The 13652-nt window shown below is 41.7% G+C and overlaps 1 protein-coding gene across 5 annotated transcripts in view; it reads left to right on the top strand.

Annotated features, from left to right (window-relative positions):
- The first annotated feature begins 540 nt into the window (after positions 1–540).
- Positions 541–13652, top strand: part of znf592 (zinc finger protein 592) — a 201639-nt gene continuing 188527 nt past the window's right edge. For 4 of the 5 annotated variants that reach the window (XM_072282332.1, XM_072282328.1, XM_072282331.1 and 1 more), the window contains exon 1: positions 541–651. The gene's annotated coding sequence lies outside the window, so the exon portion shown is untranslated. Of the gene's footprint in view, positions 652–11243; positions 11563–13652 lie in introns of those variants that run through there. The other variant, XM_072282330.1, reaches the window with a different exon arrangement.

Genomic DNA, 13652 nt, shown 5'->3' with positions numbered 1-13652 from the left:
CAGCGAATTTCCGTAACATGGGTGTCGCTTTACTTAAACTCAATGTCCTGATTTTTAAGAGTATAGTGTGACAACATAGACATGGTGGACCGAAAGGCCTGTTTCTGTGTCATATCAACTGATGGCATCACTATCCCGCAACGTACAACTTTCCGCCATTAGCGCGATGATAACAGGTTTGCATCTGATAACAACTCCCCAAAGCGCCTTGGGTTTTTTTTAACCACATTGTTAATGAAGGGGGAAAAAAAACCGCCGCCTCACACCACCAGCAGTCACGGCTCAGTTACAGAGTACAATATATGACGGTTAAAAACATCTAAGCACGATTTATTAGACGATCCATAAATATATACCCGCAAATTTCTTTCTACCGACGGAAAAACCTCGCTAGCCATTACGTGCAGGGCCGCCAGGCGCGCTCTCCCTTTGGCCCCGCGCCTGCGTGGCCTCCGGCCTTCTGACGTCAAACCGCCGCTCAGCCGCGCGAGCACGGTCTCGGGGCGGGTAACCGCCGCCCTGGTGGCCAGAGCGCGCGCGTGTGCGTGCGTGCGCGGCCGGCCGTTCGGCGCTGGAACGCAGCTTGGAATGCTGGTTCGGATGGAGCCACGTGACCCACTGCTGCCACGGTCGGGAAACGGGATGTAAATGGTAACTTGTAAACGAGTGTGTTTTGTGGTCGCGTGCGTGATTTGGTGCGGAAGACAGTAAGTGTGAGTTGGTGTGTCAGTGGTGTTAGGAGGCCCCGAGTCAGATTGATGAGGCTGCGGCTACACAACGGCAAACAATGGGCCTTGCTCTCGGCTCGGGTCACAACCCCGATGTGTGTGCATGTGTGTCTAAGTCTGTCTGTCTCCCTTCTTAGGCCTCTTGCTTAAATCTTGTTTTTCTGTGGAAGATCGGGGATATCTTTCTGTGGTGAGCAAGTTTCAGAGTGCCTGTCTGTCAGTTTCATGGCTGCCTCTTTTACTTTACCTTGTTGACTCCATGATTGATTTCTTAAGCTTCCAGAGTATTTGCTTTAGTTTTTTAAAAAATATATTTTCATATTGCCTGCCTTAATCAGAGAAGGGAAGAATTTTAATTCTGTCATAGTGCATAGATATATGTATTGTGTATATGTATTGGTAAAACCCGAGAATTCTAATTTGTCACATTTTTCTATGTAAGGATGGAATTTGTTACACTTATGGTTTTCACTTAAGAGTTTGATAGTTTATTTTATTATTTTATCCTATTGTTTACACTAATGATTCTATTTTTCACTGGATATAAAAAGATTTAGGAAAAGCCTATGCCATTAGTACAGTTTAATTGACAGGAATTTGAACTGCTATTTTCAAAATACAACCATCGCAGTGTACTAGCAAAATATTTTTGCATGGGGTGCTTGAAAGTTTGTACATGCATGGCATTGTGTAAGGAAATAAGATAACTCTGAACACCAGTAACGTTCTGTTAGATTTGCATTTTCAAATTAAGAGAGAAAATCATCACACATTGGCTGACGGGAGTTAAATACAAAGCCTTATCACCCATATAAAGCAAACTTGAGGCCCTCTGTTGGTTGAGGCCGATCACAGATGTTGCGTCTCAGTTGATACATAAGCCAGGGCAGTCTAATGTGATGAGCAAGCTGTTGCCCATGTAGCAGGCTCCCCCTGACCACACAGCTGATGAATCCAAAGGAATGACAGAGACTGATACACTTTACCACCAGCCGCGTCACAGGAGTTGTTAGTTAGCATTGAACTCAATGTAGGACCGTATTAGGAACTCCAGCTCCACATTTTTCCTCAGGGTTTACTCTTAAAACCTTCCCCATGAGTGGGTGTAGCTCCATGGTAGGAGAGGTTTAAAACCAGTTTTCCTACTCCTGGAAAAGCTGCCAACCCATGGCTAATGAGCCTAACTGCCCAAAGTGACTGATTTTAAGGAGCCAGTAATCCACCTTTGTACCTTCTCCTGTCAGTAGAAATGGTTCCACCGGGCTTAGTAGCTAAATCACACGAGCTGCAGTTGGTTGTCAGAGGCTATTTGAGACGCACGCCATTGGGAGCACTTAAAAGGTAGTGGGAGCTTATTCCCACTACCACTGTCGGCTATATCAACCTTAAGGAACCATAAAGCAAAAGGCTGCAGATAATGAAATGAAAAATGGGAATTCTCAATAATTCTGTCAGATTTTGTGGAAAGAGGGATTCTTGGTCAGAACTGACAATGTATGTCTATTTGCAGTCCTTGCTGAGAACATTTTAAAGTTTGGTTGATATTCAAACATCTAATGTGGATTCATAGTAGAACTGAGAACTAGAGTGTATACAGTTTATTTAACCAAGAATCTTTGTTCCTATCTCTTGTTTTTAAATCACAGTGGCTATTGTCCTAGTGGCTGAAGAACTATGGTTAACTTGGTTCCAATTTTGCAAATATTAACTTTAGCTGTGCTTTGTTCTAATTGTAATCATGCCATGTAAAGTCCTATCTACCCATTATTTCTCTATTTTTGACTAGTTAATTCAAGAACATTAGGAGATTTAGCGCAGGCAATAAAAATAATTTTCACTTTTGCTTCCATGTTTTAGTGTTAATTAGTTATGCCCAGACAGTTGAGCTGTGATTTAGTCATAGTAAAACAAAATCTTTTTTAGTAGCTGATATCCACTTGGCACTTTCAGGAACTATTGATCAGGTCTGTTTTTTTTATCCTCACACTCTCTTCCTATTTTGCGCCCCTGCCCCCCCCCCCCGTACTAGTTTGCCTCATTGTTCACATCCTTGTACTACAGCACTGAGAGGATTGAGAGCTATAATCCAAGTTGGATATTAGGATTCTTTCTGCAGTTCAGCGAGAAAGAATATGCACCTCATGTCTTCAAACTGCTAGTACATGCCAGTCATTGAATTGCTTTGTCCTCAATTAATTAGCTATGCATACAAGGCACATAAACATAGCTGCAATTCCAGTGCTATACTGACAAGAGTGCAACATTTCAGTTGAAACGTGAGGTGATAAAAGGCATTTTTGATATCTTCTTTCAAGTAAATGTAAACAAGCCCACGGTTCTATTTAAGAAACGTGAGGGGTATTTTCTTGGTGTTCCCTGAAACATTAAATTGGACTTATTCCAATTCCGGTTGTGGAACCCTACTGTGAACAAATTGTCTGTTGTATTTCCTTAGAATACAGCAGTGACCCTTCAGATCACTCCAATAGTTTTGAAAAAGCTTGAAGACAACTTGAAGTTTTTTTGGAATTGGTTTATTATTGTCATCTGTACTAAGATACAGTGAAAAGCTTGCCTTACATACTATTTGTACAGTTCAGATCATTATATTGAGGTTAAAAAAGGGTAGGGAAAGGGTAGTGCAGTAGTGAAGCGGTTAGCATAACACTGTTACAGCACCAGCCGTAAGATCAGGGTTCAATTTCTGCCACTGTGAGGAGATTGTACATTCTCCCCATGACTGTGAGTTTCGTCCACGTGCTCTGGTTTCCTCCCACATTCCAAAGCTGTACACCTAGGGTTAGTAAGTTGTGGGCATGCTATTTTGGTGCCGAAATTGTGGCAACACATGCAGGATGCTCAGTACAGTCCTTACTGATTTGATTTGTATTTCTATTTTATTTTTGCATCCAAGGGAGTAAAAATCTTTATGTTCCATCTCCATTGCAATGTACAAGCAATAATGAGGGGAAATGTGGGAGGATAGTACCCAAACACTAAAACTGTATACATGCAACACACAACAAAATGCTGGAGGAACTCAGCAAGCCAGGCAGCATTGATGGCAAAAAGTACATTCAATGTTTTTCCATAGATGCTGCCTGGCCTGCTGAGTTCCTCCAGCATGTTGTGTGTGTTGCTCTGATTTCCAGCATCTGCAGATTTTCTCTTGTTTGTAATTGTATACATATATGTACAGTCAGATATACAATCAGATTCATGTGTATTGATAAATCTGATGGCCTAGTGAAAGAAGCAAATTATGCACTTTGCTGTATGTTTTGATCATGTGATAAATAAAGTTGATCTCTTTAAGAACAGTAACAATGCAGGATAAAGTAACAGCTACAGAGAAAGTGCAGTGCAGGTAAATAATAAGTACAAAATCAGAATGAGGTAGATTGTGAGGTCAAGAGTCCATCTTATTGTACTAGAGAACAATAGTCTTATAACAGCAGAGTAAAATTTGTCCTTGAGACTACTGGTACGTGTTCTCAGGCAGTTGTAGGCTCTGCCTGATGGAAGAGGGGAGCAGAGAGAATGTCTGAGGTGAACAGTCTCTGATTATGCAGGTTGTTTTACTGAGGCAGCGAACTGTGATGTGCTGAGCTGTGTTCACACCTCTCTGTAGTTCCTTGCGATCACATGCAGAGCAGTTATCATACCAAGCTGTTACGCATTCAAATATAAAATAGGTAAGGGTTGACAAGGGCATGCCAGATTTCATTAGCCTCTGAGGAAGTGTAGGCATTGGTGAACTTTCTTGGCTGTAATGTCTATGTAATTGATGTGATCAAGTTTTTTCTACGAAGGATGGTGTTGCGATTATTATTCAAGTAATCAGCAATTTGAATAGTCGATCATATAATGTGTTTTGACATTGTTGATTGAAGGGGAGATTGTGGCAAGGATCACAGGAAAATCGTGTTCTCATAAATCCACAGTTAACGTTTTGTCATTGTAGGGAAGTCAACCAAAACCCAAAACTTTGAATTTGTGTTATAACCAAGCAGTGCTGACACCAATAACAAGTTGCATACCTTTCGATTTAGTCACTGAATATCAAAAAAATCGTTAGTCACTTATTCAGTGAGAAGTTTGCAGTTAACATCAAATCTTCTTCCTAGCAGCATACAGGAAGTCTGTGGGTTGAAAGTTTAATTTTTAACTGTTTACTCAGTGTTTATATAGAAGTGGTTCCAAAAAGGCATTATCCACACAGTAACAAAAGTGTGAGAATATGAGATGCAATTTGTTACTACATAAATGTGATATTCTTATGGCACCAAGATATACATGGTAAATTAATGAAAGGCTAGCAGTATGATATTTTTGGCATAATTAAATAGGATATAATTTAGAAGGTGGTGGTGGTGATTCATTCTGAAGTGATTTTTGTTTGTTAAAAGTCTCTGCCATCCTCTCCCAAGTGGCTTCACTGGTTAATGCAGTAAATAAATGAATTGTACAGACCAGGAAAGTTCTAAGTTTCATCTTTGTGGATTGACTGAAATAATCGTCTCTCTGCTCTGCTCCTTTGTCAGGGAAATTGGCCAGGCTTCATAGATGGGCATAGATGAGAAAATTATTGGCCCTACTGTTGAATTATCTACTAACAATTACTATAACTTATTCTTAAAGAATACTTTGGTTAGGGACAGGATGGTACCTATGGGACTAACAGAGCAAATAATCAATACATTTAGTAGAAGAAAGGGGAAAAAATTCCTCTTCTGCATTTGTCACTGTTCTGTAATCCTATTTTGTAATTCTCAACTCACTGGTACAAACATCCCTTATTTAACTTCGATCATTTATTTGCTTAGCCTGTAGGAGTTTGAAGTATTCACTTGTGGATTTTTCCAACAGAAGGAATTTTAATGATGTACAGTTTTCCTAGTGATTGCTGGATAGTGATCAAGGCTGGAAATCTTCAGAAATCAAGTCCATTGCCTTAATTCAGCATATGTAAGGAAATCTTTATTTATTTAGAGATACAGGGTGGAATAGGCCCTTCTAGCCATTCAAGGTACACCACTCAGAAACCCCTGTCAACCCTGATTTAACTCTAACCCAATCACACGACAATTTATGATGACCAATTAACCCAGTACATCTTTGGACTGTGGGAGGAAACCGGAACACCCTGGGGAAACCCACACATTCCACGGAGAGGACATACAGAGAGAGACTCCTTACAGAGGACACCAGCTTTGAGCTGTAATAGTGTTGCGCTAACCACCACGCTACCGTGGCCCAAGATTTTGCTCCAAAATTATTGTAGTGAACCCATACATGAGGGAATAATGGAAAATTAAGCATTCACTTTGAAGGAGCCATGTGATTAATGTGAGGCAAAAATGTAAGATTTGTGTTAAATTAAAAATATTTTAAATTGCAGTAGCAGTAAAACTTGCATTAAATAGCAATTATAGCAGAAACAGCTCCTGAAAAATTGGATCATAAGTGAAATCCATATTGTCATTTGTGAATGCTAGACGTGTGGGGGAAAAATGCATTGCTATGGAATTGGATTTTTTGTAGAAATTATTCCAGCCTTTTAATCTCAAAATGCTAGCTTGTTCTTCAGAGTCAATTAATCTTCAACATGCAGAAAAGTAAACTTGTCAAACCCAAATGATCAGACTGCTACTGTTCTTATGACCTGCCTTCAACAGCCAATATAAAGTTCAGAATAAATTTATTATCAAAATACATATCTGTCGCCATAAACAACCCTGAGATTCATTTTCTTGTGGGCATGTACAGCAAATGCAAGAAACACAATGGGAACAGTGAAAAACCCCACCCAGCAGGGCACTCAAACAACCAATATGCAAAGTCAACAAACTGCAAATACAAAAAGAAAGGGAAAAAAGATATAATAATAAATAAGCAATACACTTCAAGAACATTAGATGTAAAGTCCTTGAAAGTGAGTGCATAGGTTGTGGGAATGGCTCAATGATGAGGTTTTTAAAGTTGAGTAAAGTTATCCCCTCTGGCTCAAGAGACTGATGGTTGAGCAGTAGTAACTGTTCCTGAACCTGGTGGTGTGGGTCCTGAGGCTGCTGTACCTACTTGATGACAGCAGCGAGAAGAGAGCATGGCTTAGATGGTGGATGCTGCTTTCCTGTGACAGTGCTCATTGGTGGGTAGGGTTTATCCATGATGGACTGGGCTGTATCCACTAGTTTTTTTTGTAGGCTTTTCTGTTCAAGGGCATTGGTCTTTCTGTACCAGGCCGCAATATAACCTGTCAATATATGCCCCACTGCACATCTATAGAAGTTGGTCAAAGTTTTAGATGACATGTAAAATCTTCACAAACTTCTAAGAAAGTAGAGGCACAGCCATGCTTTCTTTATAATGGCACCTGCATGCTGGACCCAGGATAAATCCCCTGTGAAATGATAGCACCAAGGAATTTGCAGTTGCTGACCCTCTCCACCTCTGATCCCCCTATGAGGACTGGCTTATAGACCTCTGGTTTCCTCCTCTGGAAGTCAATAATCAGCTCCTTAGTCTTGTTGACATTGAGTGAGATGTTATTGTTGTGGCACTACTCAGCCAGATGTCCAATCTTTCACCCATATGTTGATTAGTCATTATCTTTGATTCGGCCAATGGCAGTGTTTTTATCAGTTGTCTCACAGTCATAAGTATAAAGTGAGTAGAGCAGGGGGCTAAGCACACAACTTTCTTGTGCATCTGTACCGATGGTGAATGTGGAGAAAATGTTGTTGCCAATTCAAATTGATTGGGTTTTGCAAGTGAGGAAATCAAGGATACGGTTGCACAAGAGGTATTGAGGCCTAAGTCTTGGAGATTATTGATTTGTTTGGAGATGATAGTATTGAATGCTGAGTAGTAGACAATGAAGAGCATCCTGATGTGTGCAGCTTCACTGTCCAGATGTTTCAGGGTTGAATGAAGAGCCAATGAAATGGCATCTGCTCTTGACCTGTTGTGATGGTAAGCAAATTGGAGTGGATCCAAGTCACTCCTCGGGCAGAATTGACCTCATCCATTACTAACCTCTCAAAACTCTTCATCACAGTGGAGCAGGTGCTATTGGATCGTAGTTATACTCAGTCAGGTACACCCTCTGGGCAAACTGTTTTTCCTGGGTTCACTGTCCTGAAGGATGCTCTCACATCAGCCTTGGAGAATAAAATCACAAGGTCAGCAGGGTGCGGGAGGTTGTGAAGGTGCCTCTAAGTTTTGTCCTTCAGAGCAAGTATAAAAGGCATTGAGGTAATTTGGTCACGTATATTGCTTGGTTTTACTTTGTAGGAGGTGATAGCATTCAAGCCCTGCCATGGCAGTCAAACATCCTTCTATGATTCCAGTTTGATCCAGAATTGTCACTTTGTATGTGAGATGGCTTTCAAAAGGTTGAACTTGAATATCTTGTATTTTACTTGTATGGCAGACCTGAATGCTACTCAGCAGTTTGTTGATCTCTTGGTTCATCCAAGGCTTCTTGTTGGGGAAGATTCTAAATGATTTTCTGGGGACACACTCATCCAGGAGTGACTTTATAAAGTCTGTGACAACCGTGGCATATTCGTTCAGATTCTCTTGAGTCCTGAACACGGTCTGATCCACTAACTTGAAGCAATCCCATAGCCCTTCCTGTGCCTCCTGGGACCACCATTTTGTTGTCCTTTCCTCTGGAGACTTGCTCTTTAGCCTCTGCCTGTACACAGGTAGGAGGAGGAGGACAGTCCGATGATCAGGTTTCGCAAAATGTAGTCTAGGAATGGAACAGTAAGTATTCAAAGGTTCAAAAGTACAAGTTAATGTCAGAGAGATGAATAAAATATACATCCTGAAATGCTTTTTCTTCACAACCATCCACAAAAGCAGAGGAGTTCCCAAAGAGTGAATGACAGTCAAATGTTAGAACCCCAAAGACCCTCCCCCCCCCCTTAGATCTCCCCTCCCGTGCATAAGCGGCAGCAAGCAACAATCCCCTGTCCTCCCAGCGGCAAAAGAAAAGCATCGGCACCCGCCACAGATCACTCAAGTGTGAACAAAGCAACAGTAAAGACACAGACTTGCAGTTACCCCCAAAATTTGGCGTTTCACCTGATAATAGACATACCACGGGTTCTCTCTCTCCCTAATGAGGGAGAAAGAGGTGTCTCCGTTTTCGCAGGGAGACATAACAAATTACTCACTGGTTTACAGTATTAAAAGTCTGTTACATCGCTTTTTTTTCCTTTTTTTCGCACTCTGTGCCCAAAAATCTGGATACACAACCACAGATATTCCGACTCCAAACAACACACAGGTCTCCTGTCCTCGATCCGCCCACCTCCAGAGCCCTGAAATCCTGGGCTTCCAAATCCAAGCCAGACTCTCAGGCCGAGCCTTTGGCGTGCCGAGCAACAGCAGCAGGTTATGAAACTCCGAGACCAGGTCCCATTCCCACAAAGAACCGTAGTTAGCATGTACTCCAGGTCAGGGTCTTCAAAAGAACCCTGAAAGGGAGGGAAAAAAAATATTAAAGTTGGAAATAGAACTGTTTCCGAAGAAGCAAACAAAGGAGTCACCGTTTAGTGCCATCATCACTCTGCTCCACCTTCATTCCTTCTGGTAATGTAGCAGTGCTCAAGTGTGTTGTGACCCCCGATGCTGTGGGTGATATGTTGATGATAACTGGACAGAGATTTCTTCAAGCAAGTTCCTATCAATGATTTGAAAGGCATTGGGGTAAGCTGGTTCTCGTTTGCTAATCGCAGCACACAGTACATTGAATGCTTGCTTAACATTGGCCTTTGGCAGTATGTAAACTTGTCAGGATTTCGGAGGAGAATTTTCACGTTAAGTAGAACAGACAGCATTTAATCATTAAATATTCCAGGTCGGGAGAACAAGAGTGCAATCAAGTACCACAAAGAGTTTATCACATTTTACCCTCTTGGGCAAAATTGGGCTGAATCAGCAGTCCCGCCCATGCAGTGGATCGAAATGCCCTGGAGTCTGACCGTGAATCTGGCTTGACTGAGTTGAGCCACGTCTCCATGAAAAGGAGAGCGCAGCAATTCCTCATTCCCTTCGAGACAGCTATCTTGCTCTAAGGTCCTCAGTCTTGTTCTCCAGAGACTATATATTTGCTAACAAGATGCTGGGTAGAAGTAGTTATGCTAGTAATAAGAAGAGAGCATGCCCTGAGTGGTGGGAGTCCTTAAAGATGGATTCTGCTTTATGAAGATGTTCTCGATGATGGGGAGCTAGTGCCAGTGATGGAACTGGCTTATCTTGTGCAATGGAGCCTCTGTATCAGGCTGTGATTCAACCAGCCAGAATCCTCTCCACAGTACCTTTTATAAGTCTTTGGGACATACCAAATCTCAAACTTCAAATGAAATAAAGCCATTGGCATGCCATCTTTGTAATTGCATCAATATGTTGGACCAAGGATAGATGTTCAGAGATGCTGACTCCCAGGAACTTGGGTCTGCTCACCCTTTCCACTGCTGATCCCTCAATGAGGACCTGTGTATGTTGGATACTGTTGGGCATAAGGAGAGAAGAGAAAGTGTAAAGGGGATGTGCAGAGTAAGTATTTTTACAGAGTGGTAGGTGCCTGGAATGCACTAGCAGGGTTGTTAATGGAAGCAGATATGCTAGTGGCATTCAAGAGGCTTTTAGGTAGGCACATTAATAAGCAGGGATTTGAGAGATATGGATCATGTGCAGGCAGATGGGATTAGTTTATTTTGGCAGCATACTCAGCACAGACGTCATGGGCCAATGGACTTATTCGTATACTGTTTTATGTTTTATACACTGAAGTTTTAATTAATGAGCACAGTTGGGAGAAAAGATGTAGTTGTAGCCAAATTGATGTTCACTTTCAGTTCCATCAATGAATAGTGAATTATTTTCTCCTATTTTTGATGAATATGAATTATGCATCCTTTGCTACTTAAATTAAACTCTATGCTAAAAGTTTAAAGATTATTCTATGCTCATAAATTAATGTTGAACATGAAGAAAGTTGAGATTTTTGTGAAAGAAAGTAAGTTTAGCATTTTTTTTGCCCACAGGAAAGACATTATTGGGCCACACTGCGACCATCTTCTGCTATCAAAATATATGCTTGATCCTAATGGGGCACACTTACTGTAGCTGCAAAGTTTGTACACACAGGTGTATTTAGAAGCAGAACATTGAGGGCATCTATTATAGGAGAATACACATTGAATTAGTGTTTCTTTGAGTGCCCTATCTGAGGCATCAGGATTACAGGTGTCCCCAGCTTTTCGAATGTTCGCTTTACGAAACCTCACTGTTACGAAAGACCTATATTAGTTACCTGTTTTTGCTAACAGAAGGTGTTTTCACTGTTATGAAAAAAGGCAGCGTGTGGGAAAAGCAGCGCACGAAAAAAAAATCAGCACGTGCCCCGAGCAGCCGCTCTCCCCCGGATTTGGAACGGCATTCTCACCGGTGTTGCTTAAACACGTGCCTGTGAGCAGCCGTTTGCAAGATGAGTTCTAAGGTATTGGAAAAGCCTAAAAGAGCTCGTAAGGGTGTTACACTTAGCGTAAAACTAGACATAATTAAGCGTTTCGATAATGGTGAACGAAGTAAGGACAAAGTGAGTTTGGCTTGTGGAAGTTGAAGAAGATGATGTTGAGGAGCTTTTGGCATCCCATGACCTAGAACTGATAGATGAAGAGCTGATGCAGCTGGAAGAGGAAAGGATAACAATCAAAACCGAATGCAGTAGCGAAAGTGAAGTTGTCCAGGAACTGAACGTGAAGCAGCTACGTGAGGTTTTCGCTGCAATGATTAAGTACGACTTTAATTTTGAAAGGTACGTTGGTTTAGGGCATATCTGCAGGATGCTTTGAGTGCTTACAAAGAACTGTATGATAGAAAAATGCACAAGGCTAAGCAGTCAAGCAAGCCTTCTACATCAGCCACAGCAGACGATGACCTTCGACATCGAGGCGGGCAGTCATTGGAGAAGATGAGCTACCTGCCCTAATGGAAACAGACGACGATAAGATGACACCCTAGTGTCCCACCACCCCAACCCCCGGGCCGCGGACAGATACATTGCCGCGGAGAACGCAACGGTAGCCAGGAGGCACACAGCACATCTTTAAGAAAAAAGCCAAAATAAACAAGCTAATTAATTAGGTGCCACCCGGCACGTAAATGTCGGCCCAGATCAGAGGCGACGCAATCGGCAATCGCCTCTGATCTGGGCCGACTATTACGTGCCGGGCGGCACCTAATTAATTAGCTTGTTTGTTTTGCTGTGTGCCTCCCGGCTGCCGCTGTACCCCTGCATACTTCGTGGATCGATATCGGTTCGCTGCCCGGAGGGTGGGGGCCACTGCACCACCCCAACCTGCGACGACTCAGCCTAACACACCATCATCAGTGTGCTCGGTGTCTTCCCGATTCCCATAAGTGATACTATACATACATTATTTCTACTTTATATTGGCTGTGTATTTTTACGTGTTATTTGGTATGATTTGGCAGTTTCATAGTTTAAAGGTTACTGGAGAGATTGTTTTTGCCAACAGCGCTTGCGTGAGATTTTCTGCTGAGAGCGCTTGTGCCGTATTTTTGCCGATGGCGCTTGCGTGAGATTTTCGCTACGGGAACAGTGCGACAATAATTGTAGAGAAGTATTTCTACTTTATATAGGCTGTGTATTTATCATATCATTCCTGCTTTTACTATAAGTTAATGTTATTTTAGGTTTTATGTGTTATTTGGCATGATTTGGCAGGTTATTTTTGGGTCTGCGAACGCTCACAAATTTTTCCCATATGAATAAATGGTAATTGCTTCTTCGCTTTATGACATTCCGGCTTACGAACCGTTTCATAGGAATGCTCTACCTTTGGATGGCAGGGGAAACCTAGTTATTGGTTTGGTGTATAGGCATTGTCCTCGAGCAGTACTTCAGGTGGAAGGCAGTCTGAATTTTGCATCGAGCATATTTAGAAATGAAAAGCCATCTTCAGAGTTCACTAAAATGTGAAATAAACTAGGGAAATCGTTTTATATTGATTGTAGTGAGTCACTGTGAGTTTGAGAGTTTGAAAACTGAAATTTCTGTTACTGATCCACGTGTATCTGAAAGAAAAGAGGAATGGTTTTCTATTAAATGCTTGAGTAATATTAAACATTGATTTGACTAGTAACATTAAGACCTAACTAGTTTGGGAGTTATTTGAAGTTTGGCCTACCATATGGAATGCCCAGGTTCAAAGTACATTTATTATCAAATTAGGTATATAATTTACAACTTTGAGATTCATTGTCTTGCAGGCAGCCAGAAAAAAAGGAAATACAATAGAACCCATTTTAAAAAAAAAACACAATAAAAACTGTCAGGCACCCGATGTGCAAAAAGAAAGAATAAATGGTGCAAATATTTTTTTAAAAAGTAAACCAATAACACACAGAACATGAACTGCAGTGTCTGCGAAGGTGAGTCCACAGTCACAGAGCCACTCCAGCACTGAGCTGAGTGCTGATGGTTTCAGGCCACAGCTGCAGAGTCCATTCAGTGCTGAGAAGAATAAAGCCTCACGGAGTTGTGAGCTGAACACCGGTTCATCCCTCACCCTCAGCCTTGATGGCTTGATCTTTTTAATCTGGTTCGGCTCTTAAATCAGCTAAACATTGCTTCGTTTTTTTGCCCTGGGGCCCAGGACCCGCCACTTTAATCCAGATAAAGTCCTTTCCAGCAGTGGCTCCTGTGGTCTTATCTTCATTCCCGAGGGTCCATTTTGATGAATCCCTCATGATAATGGAAAACCACCAGGTCATACAGACAGTTCAAAAGTAGAACTCCCAAAGGTGCAGTGATCATAGTCTAGAAAAAGAGTAATTAATAGAATAGTTAGTAGTTACTCCCACATCTCAAAAAGATGTGTG

This window comes from Mobula birostris, chromosome 18, assembly GCF_030028105.1.
Source record: "Mobula birostris isolate sMobBir1 chromosome 18, sMobBir1.hap1, whole genome shotgun sequence".
Lineage (NCBI taxonomy): Eukaryota > Metazoa > Chordata > Chondrichthyes > Myliobatiformes > Myliobatidae > Mobula > Mobula birostris.
The sequence above is the reverse complement of the archived record's forward strand: the minus strand, read 5'-3'. Positions and strand labels throughout refer to the sequence as shown.